Raw genomic sequence first — 13,803 nt, forward strand, 5'->3', positions numbered from 1 at the left:
CAGGAAGCAGAGGTAGACTGCTAACTGCTAATGTGGAGTACAGTAACTTAGCTATCTAGCTGATAATGTAAAGTACAGTATTTTAGCTAGCTGCTGACACAGTGCACAGTATCTAAAACGGCTGGGTGGATAGTGTTTGTGGTTGTTAGTGGCTTAGTGTTCATGGTCTGGGTATTGGGGTCTGGGTGTTTGTGGTCTTTGTTACTGGGTTAGGCTCAGGGGTCAGACCTGGTCTACGGTGGCCAGGTGCTGGGTGAGGTCCTTCAGGCTGCCTATTAGCCTCTCATCCCGGAAGTCGTGAGGGAAGCTGCTCGCCCACTCCCTCAGCAGCTGCACCATTTTGGGAGCAAGCTCCGCGATCCTCATCTACAATGAAATCAGTAACGATAATCATACTTCTTTCATTACACCAAGGTATTGAGGCAAGAGTTCAGTAATCCTCCTAATGAAGAAATCTTCAGTGGGAATACAAAGGTTAATTCAGATTTGATGTGGTTAGAATATAACACAGATAGAATATAACAGATCTGTTCCATGAGTCTGTTCTATGACTAACCTGACTGTAATCTTATAACATGGAAAGCCAAAGTAATTCCGCAAAGGCCGGTTGGGGCCCTGATAGCAGGGGGGTTTTGTACCTGGTCAACCTGGGAGTCATCGTGTCGCGGCTCCAAAGCCAGCCGGCAGACGGTGACCATGAGCTGGTCGGGAGGGACGAAGAGCCGGGAGCTGAGTAGGAAGGTGAAGATGTACGTCCTCTGAGAATGACAGGTGTGTTGGTTGAGAGTAGATACAATGGTTAAGGGTTGGTTAGGGTAGATATGGTTGATTATGGGTAGAGATGGTCAGTTCAGGGTGTATATTGTTGACTGTGGGTAGTGAGTTGAAAGCAGCTTGGTTAAGGGTCGACAGGTTAAAGGCTAAGGGAGACTCACGTCAGGGTAGTAATCGAGCGTTGGGACCAGTCGCTGGATGAGGGCATCTAGCGACCCGGACACCAGCTGAGTATCATTGTAACAGAGGCTGGGGTGGTCCTGCTGGTTGGTATGGTAACAGTGGCTTGGGTAGTCTTGGTCCCCTGTGGTCTGGGACCGTTTGACCCGACCAGCCCCCTGCAGGCCAGAGAGGGGCGGAGTCTGGGGCATGCTGGCCTCCTGGAGGGATATAGTAGAGATGGTTGAGGGTATTTCCTAATGGGATAAAGATAGATATGAAAATAGCTATACAACCGCCAAAGATAGATACAAAGCATGTGACATGAGTCATTTTCCTGTATGATTAAAATAAAAAGGAAGTCAAATAAGAAACTAAGTACTGATTTATTCCATGCGGGGGAGGTTGCAGAGTGAGTCTTCTGATTGTTTAGATCAGACCTCACCCTGGGTTCCTGGGTTTATTATATTTATGCTATAAATATTTGATGTTGCTATGTTACATTCTTTAATAGTGTCATCAATAGCGTGAATTAGTCTATATTCAAAGTCAGTTTCAGTGATTTATACGTGACTGGGCGACAATTTTCTCACTAAAACACAGTATTGGAAAAACAAGAATTAATGAATGGCACAGTTCTACGTGGCTGTAACGCGGTCAGTATTTTATTCTAAAGAACACTAACTCTCACCTAGCCAGAGTATCGATCACCCATCGATAAAGTAGAATCCACCTATCAAGTGATTGAGGCCAGAGGCCCCCAGCCTTTGACTTGGGGTGTTTCACTATAGAATACACATGCAGTGGCTGAGCAAAGATTGCCAGCAAGCCCTATATACACCATTATTACTGCAGAAGGCCATGGCCAGTGGAAGACAGTGAGAAGAAAGTCAAACCATAACCCTATCAAACACAAATGAACAAAATACATCAATGTGAAAAAATACAATGTTAAACATTGCACGGCATTGTTAACAATAAAAAACTACACTATTTTTTTTATAATAACAAGCCGTAATACTATATTAACTGAAACATTTTCGATATATATATTGTAAACATTATACATATTATTTTTTCTATTATTCTTAATGTGTCTAATTCAAGAATACAATCCCACAGCACTGCAGGACCCTCACGTACGACTATTGGTCCGCGTACCACAGATTGAAAAACACTGGTTTAGGCAATCTGGTCAACAACGTTGCAGAGTCTAACAAAAAGGGACTACTTATTCATTAAATACAATTGAGATAGAAAAATCGTTCCTGTTTGCCAGAACAGCAGTCTTTTCATTAGAAGAAGACGATTATTGATTAATAGTCGTTATTGGCCTGCCAATAATAGCCTACTCAGATGGAGAAAATAAGTCTCACCTGAATGGTCTTGAGATCGATAAATCCTTATCACGGCAGAGCGAATCCTCCAAAGAAACACCAACTCTAGTTCAATCAGGTACAGTAGACAGTAGTAGTAGTAGTTTACATTGGAGTGGACAGCATCAGTCTGAGCGGCTGTGCGATGAGGAACCGACCAGAGCCCTGGAGCGTCTTCTTTAGTCCAATCAGAGAGGAGGAAGCACACACGCGCTCCACGCCCACCTCGCTCTCTGTTCCGCTGTATCACTTTCTATTTCTCACAATGACATTACCACCGTGGAGATCCCCAGTTCCTTTTCCGCTACGTTGATATCCCCATTGTCTTTTGCTTATCAGCGACACCTCATACACGTAGTATAGCCCAAATATGGGCATATGTAGGCGCAAGATATCTATGCAATCAATAGATCACTGTTCCATAATATTGCTTGTCTCAGTTTATTCCAGCTTATTATATTCTAATGAAGTCGTCAGGCAGTCAACACTATTAAGCAGAATGGTGGGGAGTAGGCCTACTAGGCTACTATAGCAATGAGGAGTACTGAAGTAGGCTACTATAGCAGTACAGCATTACGGAGTACTGCAGTATCAGTACATCATTACAGAGTACTGCAGTACTATAGCAGTATAGCATTACGGAGTATTGCAGTACTATAGAAGTAGGCAGACTATAGTACTATATCAGTATATCAGGCCTACTATAGTACAAGCAAAGGTCGATAAGCAAAGTCACAACTCTGCAAAGCCATCCAGTCCCTTCTGACCACCATTGTACGTTGTACGTCGTGGCCCTTAATGTACGCACTTATTGTACGCACTTAATGTACGTTGTACTTATTCATAGTACTTAATTGTGTAGCATCTGCAGTAGCTGCTATACCGGCTGCATACGGGGAATGGGTTAGCCTAGCGATTGTTAGTACTTGCACTTGGTTCTATGAACGTCTTTACTGTACCGACAGTGATATATTGTTTCACTTCTTATGACAAATGTACTTATTAAGTCGCTTTGGATAAAAGCGTCTGCTAAATGCCGTAAATCAATGTAAATGTACTATAGCAGTAGGCCTTCTATAGTACTAAAGTTCTATATCAGTTGGCCTACTCTAGTAATATCACAGTCTGTAGGGGTGTAGGAAGGGCAGTAAAGGGCCTTCTTTAGGGAGGACATAAATCAACACAGGCTGTATGCTGCGTTCACTGAGGGGTTGAGAACATGCCAGCTGATTTATTGTCTCAGCCTGGCCTTCACACGGCACAACCAGCTCTTTGGGCTCAACAAACCATCAACATGTCTGTGTGCGCAAACACGCACACAGACACACACCGCTATGTTAGTAACATAATTCCTATAAACCAATAATGTCTATGATATAAAGTTACAATATTCCCCTGACATTCTTAAATTTATGAGTAATATTATGAACCGTTAACCATAATCCTTCCTAAAACTACATTGTCCGCTTGTTTAGCAAATGGCGCCCCCAAGTTGTTCAAATGAGAATTCCATAATTGCAATCTGACTGAAGCTTGTCGAGCAAGGTACGTTTTATTACTCTGTTTTCTGGGAATAATTGACGCAAGCAGAAACCAGAAAACAAGCCGTTTTTTCGTTTTTTCGTTTTGACAAGAAAACGAAAATCTAAATTTCAGTTTGTTTATTCGTTTTTTGGTTCTTACTGAGCGAAACGAATTTACCACTCAATATCTGGTTTCCGCCGGTGGGCGGGTCCTCTTATTGGCTAGCGTGCTTCATTGCCCTGTGCTCTTCATAATAAAAGTTCTTCCGTTTGATAATGTCGACAAAAATATTACTGTATTATAGACCCTAGCAGACACAGAGGACAACACCACCCACAGTCAAGACTGACACGGCTTCAAATAACAATAATAGTATTCATAATCATTTGAAAATGAGAATTTATGAAGTTATGATGACTTCAGTGCAGTTGATGTTTAGCCACAGTTAATGCATGCAGAGCAGACCTGAGATCGCTGGCTGCTGATTTCCTCACAGCCTGAGAGCTATGAGGAATACAAAGTGATCACAACACATTTCTGACAGCTGAAAATTGCGCATTTGTTGACCTTTATCCATTTAAAGTAAACAAATTATTTTTTCTTGTTGAAAGATATTTTATATTGTTTTCATATTATTATTTACTGATGGTGTTTACAGAATGCGAGTGCGTGTTATATTGAAAGCGAGGCTGGGTGTGCCCAGGGCCGTCGATAAGGGGTGAAAGGTGATGACGATTCAGGGGGCCCACAGCCCAGGGGGGGCCCACAAATTTTTTTTTTTTTTAATTCTAAATCATTATTAAATCACCAGCCCATAGTACTTCCATAGTACACCACCCCCCCCGTCAACAATTGCTTTCCCCGGTCAACAATGTGCCCCTTCCACCCCCCCCCCCCCCCCCCCCCCCCCCCCCCCCCGTCAACAATTGCTTTCCCCGGTGAACAATGTGCTCCTTCCACCCCCCCCCCCCCCCCCCCCCGTCAACAATTCAGCGCAGGGGGGCCCATCAGTAAATCTTGTCTAGGGGCCCAGGAATTGTAGCAACGGCCCTGGGTGTGCCTATGAATATAGGCTACAGTGAGTTTTTTAAGGTGCTGTACAAGCAAATCATATTGTCTACTCTGTAGCCTACAGTGACAGGGAGTGTAAAGTAACCTACTTCATTCAATATCGAATAGGCTACTGTAGCCTACACTATGTAGGCTACAAATGGTTTTGCTCATGGCAGTTGTGACAGTCATTTTAACGTGTCAGCAGGCAAGCTTCACTCATTCCAGGATGCATGATGCGTTGTCCTATAGCCAACCCAGTCTCGCCAATATGCGTACAGATCGCACGGTTTGACACTTTCAAAATGCGTGCAGTAGGCTACATACGCCAAATGACCATTTCGCGTGCATATGATACGCAAAACCCAGCATTAAATACTGTGGAGGGCGGATACGTCCATTTCGCGTGCATATGATACGCAAAACCCAGCATTAACTGAATGGGAAATGCAATATTTTAGGACAGATTCACCATTAAACGTGTTTCTAATGACATTTCTAGCGAGAAATGTACTTTTCCCTTGAATAATCTTCAGTCAGTGAATGATCTTTATTAATCTTTATTATCTGAATGGGAAATGCAATATTTTAGGACCGATTCACCGTTAAACGTGTTTCTAATAACATTTCTAGCGAGAAATATACTTTTTACTTGCATAATCTTCAGTCAGTGATTGTGTCTGATCTTTAGTTTTATAGTTATTAGGAAGATTTGATCGGCTCGCTCGCATGTTTCAACGACGTCAGGTTGTTAGGGACGCTGCTTTCGCTAAACTAGCAACTCACGTGTTTCCTGCGTTTGTGTTATTAAACCGTTACTTTATGTAACTTTTAATGATATCATCTTGTTAGAAACACGTATATCTGAGAGCCAACCCAGTCGCCAAAAGCATACGTTGACAGTGTACGTTTTCGTGAACACTGGATTACGTCGCATTTCAACATAAAATAGCGTGACACACACACACACACACACACACACACACACACACACACACACACACACACACACACACACACACACACACACACACACACACACACACACACACACACACACACACACTGCATTTCGCTGCTAAATAAATAAATAAATACTAAGGCAGAATAAAGAATAAATTCAATCATTATCATTCAACTTCAACATGTGTTATTACAGCATAGTGGTGGAGGGATGACGTATGTTGGCCAACCCGGAAGTGAGCGTCGCCCTGGGTTCCCTTGACAAAAAGCCAACGGGTTTTTCCATTTGATTTTGGATTATTGCAGAAAAATTAGCATCTTTGAAGCACCTCCTCAAAAACTGAAAATAAATAAAAATGAACTGTGCTCCAAAGAAAGAAATGTAAACCAATGCATTCCGAATGGGAGTTTTTCTCCGATTTTTCCATGCTACACAGAACGAAATGTAAACCCATGCAAATAAAGACTTCATGGTCATAATCATTTAAATATCATTAATCTCCTGAGGGTGGTATTCTATTTTTTTCAACGGGGCTGCATCCAGTCACTTGACCGTCATGGTTGCTATGGTGGTTGTTATCGACCAGCCCCTCTAATCCTTACATGGCTCTAAAAACCACGCGGCAAATGAGCTGCCGTAAATTGTGTTGTTTTTGTCGTAGACTAGTGTTCGATGGTTAAAAAATAGACAGATATTCCAAGGTATCCTTAAAAGGCAGCTTGGATGTTTTTATTTTCTGCAGTTTAGACTTCTTCTATAACCTATTTTTTAAAGCAAAACACCAAGCTCATTGATTTAACGAGGCAGGGTTATTTGAAACAATTTATTAAATAAATATTTATGAGAGGTCATTCCTTCTCCTGAGTTTTCTTCCTATTTATGTCTAGTATACAACCCTACTGTCCACAAGCATCACCCCCCCCCTCCCCATATGGATTTGGAGAATTGTTGCCACGTCCCAGTGGTGGAGGTATCATATATATGAAAGAGGCCATTTCTCTTTAGGCCTCTCTTTAATAATGACAAAAATGAATGAGAGAAATACACATTAACTTTTGTCTCATAAGCGGCATGGTGCCGGCTCCTTTTGACCTTTTGACCCCAGACTTCTGAGGAATAGCTGAATCAATTCATTAGTCAATCAGAAGCATTTAAATATCTTCCCGGTGGCGTAAGAGAGCGAACAAGGTGTCCTTCAACATCTACCCTTCCAGGCGATTCCAACGGTGCCACACATGAGCATATTCAAACATGTTTAATGGTAGTAATTACCTGTCGAAATTGGAGGCCTTAATCAATAATGAGCAGCTATTGATTGGCTTCCCGATAGAAATTTGTGACAAATGACATGTTATTTAGCATCTACACGTTTAGCTGAGTCCAATGACACCAAGCATGACACTCTAGAAAATGGTAACATGTATTTTACATGGTACACCTAGGTCTAGGACATGATCTCGGTGTAGCAAGAGGGCGAGCTTGATCTCATTGGACTCAGCTTAACATGTAGATGCTAAATAACATGTAATTTGTCAAAAATCTCCATCGGGAAGCAAATCTATAGCTGGTCAGTATTGATAAAGGCCTCCAAAATAGACAGCTAATTACTACCCCGAAACATATTCAAATATGATCATGTCTGGCACTGTTGCAATCGCCTCGAAACGTAGATGTCAAAGGACACCTTGTTTGCCCCGTTACGCTACCGGGATTTATACTTCTAATGGATTGATTCATATTTTAAGGTTCTCGGAGTGAGACTTTAAGCGGCTGCAGCAGAAGTGTTGAGACGAAAGATGATATCAAGACATTTATAGAATATTCACATTCACATTATGATTCTTCGTCATAACATCCGACCAAACATCCTTTACAGTCGAGCGAGGATTATGAAAGTCCAGGCCCCCCCTTCCTGCACTCGGGGTCCGACTGGGCCAAGTTTCGTGCAGGAAGGGCCACCCCTTCCTGCCCTCGGGGTCTTACCGGGCCAAGTTTCGGTGCGGGGGTCCCAGTTAGGCCTTAGAATAAGGTATTCAAATGTCAGGGCGGTAGGACCTTCCTATCTCAAAAACTGTTTTTCCACCACATTCTGAACCATTAGGTCTTGCAGGTAACACTTCTGAGGGGCTTTGTCCAAATGACAGTCCATTTGGGAAACTTTTTTTCTCTAAGGGCTAGAACTCCAAATCTCGGATATGTCGTTCTCGGGGCCCCGGGAAATGTGTGTAAACATTTTAGCATCCCGAGCTATCTCGAAAAGGCCGGAAAAGGGGCGTGACCTCCAACAGTACAGTAAATGTACATAAGACAGAGGTTAGTTTCTAGTCCCCATTTTTTGTGGGATGGAGGTGTACATTTGTGGCTTAAGGTGTGTAGACACAGCTGGCCTGTGGCCACGTTTTTGAAGTCTGGGGTCAAAAGGTCAAAATGAGCCGGCACCACGCCGCTTATGAGATAACAAAAAGTTAATGTGTATTTCTCTAATAACTTTTTGTCATTATTAAAGAGAAGCCTGATTCTCAGATATGCGTGTTGGATGGCTAGGGTGTAGGTCTGGGAAGAACTTCAGGCCAAAATCTTGCAAGCGAGCCGCTGGGTGCAGGTGCAACGAGATGGAGCACTTTCTGAGTCATTTCCTGTAGGGCTGGAGCCACAGGTTGAAGCGTATGCGTCCTTTGAGACCCCCTTTGATATATATAAGAGTCCTCAAAGTAAAGCTTACTTAAATGTTGTCGACCCAGTCACCCATTGCATCACTTCCTTTAGGGCTTCGGCCTCCTAATTGATCATTGTAGTAATTGAATGCCCTCTTTCATATATATGATACCTCCCCCACTGGGACGTGGCAACAATTCTCCAAATCCATATGGGGAGGGGGGGGGTGATGCTTGTGGACAGTAGGGTTGTACATCTAGTGTACAACCCCATAAGGAAGCAAACTCAGGAGAAGGAATGACCTCTCACAAATACTTATTTAATAAATTGTTGCAAATAACCCTGCCTCGTTAAATCATTGAGCTTGGTGTTTTGCTTTCAAAAATAGGTTACAGAAGAAGTCTAAACTGCAGAAAATAAAAACATCCAAGCTGCCTTTTAAGGATACCTTGGATTATCTGTCTATTCTTTAACCATCGGACCCTAGTTTACGACAAAAACAACACCGTTTACGGCAGCTCCTTTGCCGCGTGGTTTTTAGAGCCATGTAAGGATTAGAGGGGCTGGTCGATAGCAACCAGTGACCACCATAGCAACCATGACGGTCAAGTGACTGGATGCAGCCCCGTTGAAAAAAATAGAATACCACCCTCAGGAGATTAATGATATTTAAATGATTATGACCATGAAGTCTTGATTTGCATGGGTTTACATTTCGTTCTGTGTAGCATGGAAAAATCGGAGAAACACTCCCTCTGTGTGTGTGTGTGTGTGTGTGTGTGTGTGTGTGTGTGTGTGTGTGTGTGTGTGTGTGTGTGTGTGTGTGTGTGTGTGTGTGTGTGTGTGTGTGTGTAACACGCTATTTTATGTTGAAATGCGACGTAATCCAGTGTTCACGAAAACGTACACTGTCAACGTATGCTTTTGGCGACTGGGTTGGCTCTCAGATATACGTGTTTCTAACAAGATGATATCATTAAAAGTTACATAAAGTACGGTTTAATAACACAAACGCAGGAAACACGTGAGTTGCTAGTTTAGCGAAAGCAGCGTCCCTAACAACCTGACGTCGTTGAAACATGCGAGCGAGCCGATCAAATCTTCCTAATAACTATAATCAGACACAATCACTGACTGAAGATTATGCAAGTAAAAAGTATATTTCTCGCTAGAAATGTTATTAGAAACACGTTTAACGGTGAATCGGTCCTAAAATGTTGCATTTCCCATTCAGATAATAAAGATTAATAAAGATCATACACATTCACTGACTGAAGATTATTCAAGGGAAAAGTACATTTCTCGTTAGAAATGTCATTAGAAACACGTTTAATGGTAAATCTGTCCTAAAATATTGCATTTCCCAATCAGTTAATGCCGGGTTTTGCGTATCATATATATTGTAGCGACCAGTGTTCGCAACGGGCTCATTCACTTCCGGGTTCGTGCCGGGGATTCTGGGGGATTCCCGGCGCGCATGTTGTTGTGTTATTGTTGCTGTTATTGTTGTTGTTCTGGGTCCGTTACTAGTTGTTGGGGTTATTAATGATCAGTGGGGTTAATGGGTTGGGATTGTTAATGGGTTGGGATTGTTCATTGTTGTGTGTTGTTCTGTTGTTGTTGCCACCGCCACCGAGAATGACTTGTGTGTTAGTTAGGTGTGCTGTTCTATGTACGTGTGAATGAGTCAATAAAAGAGGGTGTTCTGTAGTCGAGCGGTGTATGAGGCACAGACCCCTAGTTGACAAAAGCCTGTCTCCCTGTTCTTCCTGGTCGGCGCTACAATAAGCACACGAAATGGACGTATCCGCCCTCCACAGTATTTAATGCTGGGTTTTGCGTATCATATGCACGCGAAATGGTCATTTGGCGTATGTACTGCACGCATTTTGAAATTGTCAAACCGTGCGATCTGTAGGCTACGCATATTGGTGAGACTTGGTTGGCTATAGGACAACGCATAATGCATCCTGGAATGAGTGAAGCTTGCCTGCTGACACGTTAAAATGACTGTCACAACTGCCATGAGCAAAACCATTTGTACATAGTGTAGGCTACAGTAGCCTATTCGATATTGAATGAAGTAGGTTACTTTACACTCCCTGTCACTGTACAGAGTAGACAAAATGATTTGCTTGTACAGCACCTTAAAAAACTCACTGTAGCCTATATTCATAGGCACACCCAGCCTTGCTTTCAATATAACACGCACTCGCATTCTGTAAACACCATCAATAAATAATAATATGAAAACAATATAAAATATCGTTCAACAAGAAAAAATTATTTGTTTACTTTAAATGGATAAAGGTCAACAAATGCGCAATTTTCAGCTGTCAGAAATGTGTTGTGATCACTTGTATTCCTCATAGCTCTCAGGCTGTGAGGAAATCAGCAGCCAGCGATCTCAGGTCTGCTCTGCATGTATTAACTGTGGCTAAACATCAACTGCACTGAAGTCATCATAACTTCATAAATTCTCATTTTCAAATGATTATGAATACTATTATTGTTATTTGAAGCCGTGTCAGTCTTGACTGTGGGTGGTGTTGTCCTCTGTGTCTGCTAGTGTCTATAATACAGTAATATTTTTGTCGACATTATCAAACGGAAGAACTTTTATTATGAAGAGCACAGGGCAATGAAGCACGCTAGCCAATAAGAGGACCCGCCCACCGGCGGAAACCAGATATTGAGTGGTAAATTCGTTTCGCTCAATAAGAACCAAAAAACGAATAAACGAACTGAAATTTAGATTTTCGTTTTCTTGTCAAAACGAAAAAACGAAAAAACGGCTTGTTTTCTGGTTTCTGCTTGCGTCAATTATTCCCAGAAAACAGAGTAATAAAACGTACCTTGCTCATCCAGGAAGTTGCGATGTCCTTCCCATCGGCAGACTCCCTCTGCAAGTCGGGACAAATGACGTTGGCATTGGCAAACGGCAGTCGGAATTATTAAAGATTGACTTTATTCCGACAGTTCACTGTTCAGTAGGCTATATTAAAACACCTTCACTACAAGGTCTCTGGCCCAACGCCCACGGCTGGTCGTGGCAGTGACCGTTTTTCCAGATTGCTAGGTATGGTCACGAGAGTGTCGTATGTGTGTGCGCGAGAATGTCTGTGTGTGTGTGTGTGTGTGTGTGTGTGTGAGTGACGTCAGCGAATGAGTCGACGAATGAGCGAACGAGCGATTGAGCGAGTGTCAGTCTTGGAGGAATTAAACGAGTCCGGTTGTGTTCTTCGAGTTACGTGTACTGTTGAATAAAGTACCAAACGCAGAGAATCCGTGCCCGTGTCTTCCGACCTATAAACAGACCCACTGCCGGTTATAGTGAAGGGTGTTACCCCCGAAAGGACATCGGCCCTGGAGGGAACGTCTCCCCTGTGCTCCCCGACTACGGTCTGAGAGCCAAGAAACAGGAAAGGTGTAACATTGGCGACCACGTAGGGACATCGGCCCTGGAGGGAACGTCTCCCCTGTGCTCCCCGACTACGGTCTGAGAGCGACCACGAAGGGACCCGGACAGTATGATGGCACCACACCCTGGACAGAGTTCCTGCACAGGTTTTTTAGAGTTGTGCTAAAGCTAACTACTGGTCCGCAAAGACAATGGCTGTCCAGTTGAAGTTCTGCATGGTGGGTGCAGCCGGGGCCATCATCCACAGAAATCCCCGGTCCACCCAGTGGGACTACGTCCGCCTGGTGGAGGAGATAGAAACTGCATACGGCCCTTCCTCGCAGCATGCAGCTGCAGTAGCTATCGAGCTGAGACAGCGTGTCCGCAAACCGGGTGAGGCTCTCCATGTTTTGCGAGATGACATCTACGGGAGAGTGTCAGTAGCCTACAGCAACAGGGCTGATGCTGAACAGGACGCCATAGGAGTTGAAGTCTTTACTAATGCTCTAGGGGATGCAGAAATTGTACAAAAGCTTTTAGAGCAGCGCCCACAAACATTAGCCCAAGCCTTTGACATTGCCCATCGCTATGAAACCATGAAGCGAGCAGCATCATATGTCGCCGGTCTCATGCACTCAGGAGCCTGTGACATAGCTGAGCGCAGGCCCCGTGCTATGGTGATCAGAGAGGGAACCGACGAAGAGGAATTAAAGACGGCTACAGCGCCCCCATCAGCCATCTTTAAACCTGCGTCTTCCAGCTGCAGTCACACACCATATAGAGGTAAAAGCCCCAGAGACATTAAATGGGATGAGATTCGGTGTCACAACTGTTCAGCCCTGGGTCACATGAAGAGAAATTGCCCCTCACCAAGAAATGCAACTAGGGCTCTAACTTCAACCATATCACCTCAAAGCTCAAGGTCAGCTGTGCTTCACCTTAAGGCCCAGGGTCAAGAAATGAACATTCACATGATTATGTACGAGCTACAATTGTGCGCTGTTTTGGACAGTGGGGCTCGGAAAAGTGTTTTTCCTCTGTGTCATTACAACGCCATTCATCCAGATGTCAGGCCTCCACTTCAGTCATCCATCGTAGAGACTCTGATCGATGTTGGGCCTGGTGACATACCCGTGCTCGGCGAAGCTCACATCCCTGTCCAGATCAACAACCGTCAGGTGAGCGTCCTCTTCCTGGTTGCTGATATAGCTGGTGACGAGGCCCTGCTGGGCCATCCGTTCCTGAGCCAGGCCCAGGCACGTCTTGATTTTGGGAATCAACGGATTGTGCTTTTTGGAGAAGAGGTGCCGTATTTCGATTCCAAAAACAAACCAAAGGCGCACTCAGTGAGAGTGGCCCGGACGGTGGTGCTGGAGGCTGGGCAGGAGTTTGTGGTAAGAGGCAACATCCACCTTAAAGGGGTAGTTCGGAATTTTGGACATAGGGCCTGATTCCGAAGTGAGCATTGGTATTCTATATCACTGGAGACAGTTTTCAACACTTCATTCAGTCCTTCTAGTTGCAGAGTTCGCTCGTGCTAGGCTAGCGCAAGTCAACGGGCAATGCTAGCCTGCTATTAAAAACAGTCTTACCCACTTCACAGTACACCCGAGGTGAATCAATTATAACGCCAGACTATAGATTTAAATGTCTGTGTTGATAGAATAATGTTAGAAATAAAACTAACCATGCATCGCATGAATCATCGAGGGACTACTTTCTCAGCAGAAGCGGAATTCTACTATGCGCTGGTTAGGTTTGTAACCGAATCACGACAGAAGAACGTAAACAGAGAAGCGTGGGACAGAAGCGCAATTGAACGACTAGGCAACATGATGGTTCAGTGTGCTTTTAGAAATTGTAGAAATAAACGGTACAGATGGGCACCACAAAGTTTCCAC

The sequence above is a fragment of the Gadus chalcogrammus genome, chromosome 6 (genome assembly GCF_026213295.1).
Source record: "Gadus chalcogrammus isolate NIFS_2021 chromosome 6, NIFS_Gcha_1.0, whole genome shotgun sequence".
In the NCBI taxonomy this organism is placed as follows: Eukaryota; Metazoa; Chordata; class Actinopteri; order Gadiformes; family Gadidae; genus Gadus; species Gadus chalcogrammus.